Raw genomic sequence first — 6,183 nt, 5'->3', positions numbered from 1 at the left:
TCCAACTACAGAGAGATGAAAGCAGTCCTTCTAGCTCTTCACCGGTTCAGAACCTATGTGTCAGGGAAACCTGTGTTGATCCGGTCAGACAACCTGCCGACGGTATTTTATTTGAACAAACAAGGTGGAACAAGAAGCTCTCGTCTTCTGAGGCTATGCAAAAAAATATTCAAGTGGGCAGAATTACATCTGCTGGAATTAAAAGCAATGCATATCAGAGCTTGCTACAATACTCGAGCGGACCATCTGAGCAGGAAGACGATCAATCAAGCCGACTGGGAACTCAACCCAATCATCTTTCAACAGATCATATCCAGATGGGGGACACCGTCCTGGGATCTGATGGCGTCAGCAAAGAACAAAAAGCTGGACAGATTCTGTTCTCTAAACAGTCACGACAACCCCACGGTGATAGACGCATTTTCCATGAATTGGAGACACCTGTCAGTCTACATCTTCCCTCCAGTTCCCCTTATCCCGAGAGTCCTGAGAAAAATAGTAGAGGAGAAACCTCAAGCCATATTAATAGCTCCTTTTTGGCCGAGGAGGTCGTGGTTCCCTCTCCTGTTCCAGCTGTCCAAAGGCCACTTCTGGAAACTTCCTCTGCGTCCGGATCTTCTGATTCAGAATGGATTGCATCACCAGAGTCTGGGCCATCTACACCTTACTGCTTGGAGGCTGAAAGAAATAGATTAGAGGGAAAAGGCCTCTCTCAATCAGTTGTTAATACTCTACTTTCTTCAAGGAAAGACTCTACAAATAGAAAATATGCTAAAGTCTGGAGAAGGTTTATATCCTGGTTGTCTGAGACTGGCTTTCAAACTATTAATGTTTCCTCCATCCTTCAGTTCCTTCAAGATGGATTCCAGAAAGGGCTAAAGCCTAATACCCTAAGGTCACATATGACCGCTATTAATTCCATGACTGAGAATAAATACCTCCATCATCCGTTGATCGTGAGATTTTTTAAAGCAGTCAGAAGACTTAATCCTACGCATAGGGATCCGTTTCCGGTCTGGGATCTTTCCTTGGTTCTGAAAAGACTGACCCTTTCTCCATTTGAACCATTGGAAGAGGCTGATCTCAAATGGCTCTCTTACAAAGCACTCTTTCTCACAGCAATCACTTCTGCAAAGAGACTGGGGGAACTCCAAGCCTTGTCGTCCAAGTTTCCATACTTGCGTTTCCTTCCGGATGGGATTCTGCTTCGCACCATGCCATTCTTCATGCCCAAGGTTCCCGTCTTCAGGAAACAAAAACAGGGAAGCATTCCTTCCTGTATTCTGTCCGGAGCCTCTTGACGAACAACAGAGTCTCTGCCATACCTTGGATGTGAAGAGAGCATTAGAAATTTATCTCCAAAGAACAGGAGAATTCAGAAGCAGTGAAAACCTGTTTATCCTTTTCTCTGGCCCAAGGAAAGGACTCTCTCCTTCCAAAGATACCCTTGCGAGATGGATAAAGTCCACGATCCTGGAAGCTTATTCTCTTGAGGCAGTGCCTCCTCCTTTCCCCATCAGAGCGCACTCCACCAGAGCCACAGCCACTTCCTGGGCGGAGATGGCGCAGGTTCCGATAGAAGAAATTTGCAATGCGGCATCTTGGTCTTCATCTCTCACCTTCGTGAAACACTACCGTCTGGACATCAACGCTAGGAGCTCAGCCTTTGGCACTGGAGTATTGTCGGCAGCTCTTTCTGAAACTCCCCCCCTTTGAGATCTATGAAAATCCCATTCTGTGCTGCCGGAGGACGAAACGGGAAAGGGAAAATTCTTACCGGGATTTTACTTTCCTTGAGTCCGGAGGCAGCACAAGTATACCCTCCCTAATAAATTCTTTTTGGCATCCACTATTTGTCTGAGTCTATTCTTTTAAACACAAGGAGGCATTGTGGAGGAGGCGTTTTATAGGGGAGTTAATTCATTGATTAATTGTTAATTAATATGTTCTAGGTGGGCGGTCCTGGAAAAGGATGACGACGAAGTTAACCCATTCTGTGCTGCCTCCGGACTCAAGGAAAGTAAAATCCCGGTAAGAATTTTCCCTATATGTTGCTTCAATATATAGAGATATACTGTATTTTTTCTCCAACCATCGGTGCGGTATTGAATGAGCTATTTGACCGATTCGGTGTCTGTCACACATGTAGTATACCGATTTGCCATGCCGTGATAATCCAGCAATTAAGCAATACCATTGGGGGGGCTATATAACTGACTGTGTCTTCATCGTCTAATACGGCCTCAACCCTCCCCTTCTATGTTGGGTTTTTTCCAGTTTTTGTCTTTTTCAGGTTTTTGTCTTTTTGGGTCATATGTATACTTTTTTATATATATTTTTAATAAACATGTAAGTATTTGAGATATGATTAATGTTCTTGAAGTAATCGTAAACGGAGAGTGCATGTCTACAACACTGAATATTGAGGTCTCTGGGTTATTCCAGATGAAGTCTGCCTATCTACTCCATTAAAGGGGTTGTCTGGTTCAGAGCTGAACCCGGACATCCCCCCATTTTCACCCCGGCAGCCCCCTTACATGAGCATCGGAGCAGTTCATGCTCCGATGCTCTCCTTTGCCCTGCGCTAAATCACGCATTTTCAGGAGTTCCGGTGACGTACCGGGGCTCTCCATGGGGCTGCCAGGAACCCCGGTGACGACACCGGCACTGATGGGCAGGATTTAGCCAGTAAAACGGCTAGGGCAGCGCTAAAGCCTGCCCATCAGAGGCGGTGACGTCACCGAACACATTGCCGGGCGGAAGCTTACGCCCGGTAATGTGTTATGATAAACAAACGAGCCCGTGTCCTGCGCAATGTAGCACAGGGCAAGGGAGCGCATCGGAGCATGAGATGCTCCGATGCTAACCTCAGGGGGGCTGCCTGGGTGAAAATAAGGGTATGTCCGGACAACCCCTTTAACCGCTCCAGGACCGCCTAACGCACGGATGCATCCTGGAGGTGGTCGATTCATTCCTCCTGGACGCATCCGTGCGTCATATCGCGAGAGGCGAGATTTCCTGTTAATGCGCGCACACAGGCGCGCCCTTTCACAGGATCGGAAGGTAAGAGACAGGATCTCCAGCCTGCCAGCGGCGATCGCTCGCTGGCAGGCTGGAGATGCGATTTTTTTAACCCCTAACAGGTATATTAGATGCTGTTTTGATAACAGTGTCTAATATACCTGCTACCTGGTCCTCTGGTGGTCCCTTTTGCTTGGATCGACCACCAGAGGACACAGGCAGCTGTGTAAAGTACCACAAAACACCACTACACTACACCCCCCCCGTCACTTATTAACCCCTTATTAACCCCTGATCACCCCATATAGACGCCCTGATCACCCCCCTGTCATTGATCACCCCCCTGTTAGGCTCCATTCAGACGTCCGTATGATTTTTACGGATCCACGGATACATGGATCGGATCCGCAAAACACATACGGACGTCTGAATGGAGCCTTACAGGGGGGTGATCAATGACAGGGGGGTGATCAGGGAGTCTATATGGGTGATCACCCCCCTGTCATTGATCACCCCCCTGTAAGGCTCCATTCAAACATTTTTTTGGCCCAAGTAAGGCTCCTTTCACACTAGCGTTCGCTGGTCCGCTCGTGAGCTCCGTTTGAAGGAGCTCACGAGCGGACCCGAACGCAGCCGTCCAGCCCTGATGCAGTCTGAATGGAGCGGATCCGCTCAGACTGCATCAGTCTGGCGGCGTTCAGCCTCCGCTCCGCTCGCCTCCGCACGGACAGGCGGACAGCTGAACGCTGCTTGCAGCGTTCGGGTGTCCGCCTGGCCGTGCGGAGGCGTGCGGATCCGTGCGGATCCGTCCAGACTTACAATGTAAGTCAATGGGGACGGATCCGTTTGAAGATGCCACAATATGGCTCAATCTTCAGGCGGATCCGTCCCCCATTGACTTTACATTGAAAGTCTGGACGGATCCGTCCCAGGCTATTTTCACACTTAGCTTTTTTTTGCTAATATAATGCAGACGGATCCGTTCTGAACGGAGCCTCCGTCTGCATTATTATGGGCGGATCCGCCCGAACGCTAGTGTGAAAGTAGCCTTAGCTGAAATTGTTTTTTTTTTTGTTTGTTTTTTTTCTTACAAAGTCTCATATTCCACTAACTTGTGTCCAAAAATAAAATCTCACATGAACTCACCATACCCCTCACGGAATCCAAATGCGTAAATTTTTTGGGGTGTCATTTTACATATACCCATGCTGGGTGAGAGAAGTATCTTGGTCAAATGCCAACTTTGTATAAAAAAATGGGAAAAGTTGTCTTTTGCCAAGATATTTCTCTCACCCAGCATGGGTATATGTAAAATGACACCCCAAAACACATTCCCCAACTTCTCCTGAGTACGGCGATACCAGATGTGTGACACTTTTTTGCGGCCTAGGTGGGCAAAGGGGCACACATTCCAAAGTGCACCTTTCGGATTTCACAGGGCATTTTTTACACATTTTGATTTCAAACTACTTACCACACATTAGGGCCCCTAAAATGCCAGGGCAGTATAACTACCCCACAAGTGACCCCATTTTGGAAAGAAGACACCCCAAGGTATTCCGTGAGGGGCATGGCGAGTTCCTAAAATTTTTTATTTTTTGTCACAAGTTAGCGGAAAATGATGATTTTTTATTTTTTTTCTTACAAAGTCTCATATTCCACTAACTTGTGACAAAAAATAAAAACTTTTTTTTTTATCAAAGACATGTAGAACAATAAATTTAGAGAAAAATGTATATATGGATGTCGTTTTTTTTTTTAAACTTTTACAACTGAAAGTGAAAAATGTCATTTTTTTGCAAAAAAATCGTTAAATTTCGATTAATAACAAAAAAAGTAAAAATGTCAGCAGCAATAAAATACCACCCAATGAAAGCTCTATTAGTGAGAAGAAAAGGAGGTAAAATTCATTTGGGTGGTAAGTTGCATGACCGAGCGATAAACGGTGAAAGTAGTGTAGTGCCGAAGTGTAAAAAGTGGCCTGGTCATTAAGGGTGTTTCAGCTAGCGGGGCTGAAGTGGTTAATTAATGATATTGTGACGGGGTGAAGCCATATAGATAGAGCCCCTTATCCAGAGCAATCAGAGGGTGAGCCGCTATCTTATATATATTGCAGTTTACACGATACCAGTATGACAGCGGTCACCCAGCTTTTCCTGACTCCCGAACGTGAGAACTGGGCACATTGTGTCTCCGCCGACGTCCTTTCCCACAGAGCAAGCCCTAAATATATCGCGTCCATAAATAGTCTCCTCGCCCTGACACTGCGGGTGTATTTATAACCTGAGAACCGCCTGCGGGAATGTGAGAAGAGGGCAAAAAATCCAGAATGGAACCAACGTCATGATAGGGAGGGCAACTGCAGAACTAGCAACTCCCCAATACAACATATCGTCCACCACCGCTGCCGCTGACAAATTGCCTAAACTTATCCGAACCAGCTGGATTCCTGGTCTCCATTATAGGCCATATAGGTGGCGTTCCACTGCAGTTTCCTATCGACCCGTCTGCGCGTGCGACATGAACGCTCCCTACATGGCAGACAACAGCAACCAATGGAAGCAGATGGAGTCACATGACGAACCGCGACTGACCTCGACCACCGCAAGAACTTCCGCAGGGTTTTAATTTCTTGCAACTGTCGTGTAGTTGTCGTGTAATTAGCCGCGATGACTTGCGACGTAAGCCACACCACACTGCGATCTTTGGCCGTGCGTCATGTCACGAGGGACCCCTTGCAGCCATGCGTTCAGGAATTTCTGATAATTGTAACAAAAGAACGATTCTAAAAACACTAGATTAGGTAAATGCTGGTTATTCAATTGTCTAATATAATCACAGTCAATAAACGATATTACTGCAAGCCTTAGGCCCCTTTTACACGAGCGTGCTGCGGTATTTTCTCCTTTCAAAAACCGTACAGTGACTGAACAACTGAAGACATCCTGATGCATACTGAACGGATTGCTCTCCATTCAGAATGCATTAGGACAAAACTGATCATTTTTTTCCGGTATTGAGCCCCTAGGACGGAACTCAATACTGGAAAAGTTTAACGCAAGTGTGAAAGTACCCTTAGATTTTAGTGTGTACAAGAATTCATAGGCAGCTATTTTTATACAATGTATAAATATACAAAAAAAATAATATTATAACATATAC

The sequence above is a fragment of the Bufo gargarizans genome, chromosome 2, assembly GCF_014858855.1.
Source record: "Bufo gargarizans isolate SCDJY-AF-19 chromosome 2, ASM1485885v1, whole genome shotgun sequence".
Classification (NCBI taxonomy): domain Eukaryota; kingdom Metazoa; phylum Chordata; class Amphibia; order Anura; family Bufonidae; genus Bufo; species Bufo gargarizans.
Note: the sequence above shows the minus strand (reverse complement) of the source record.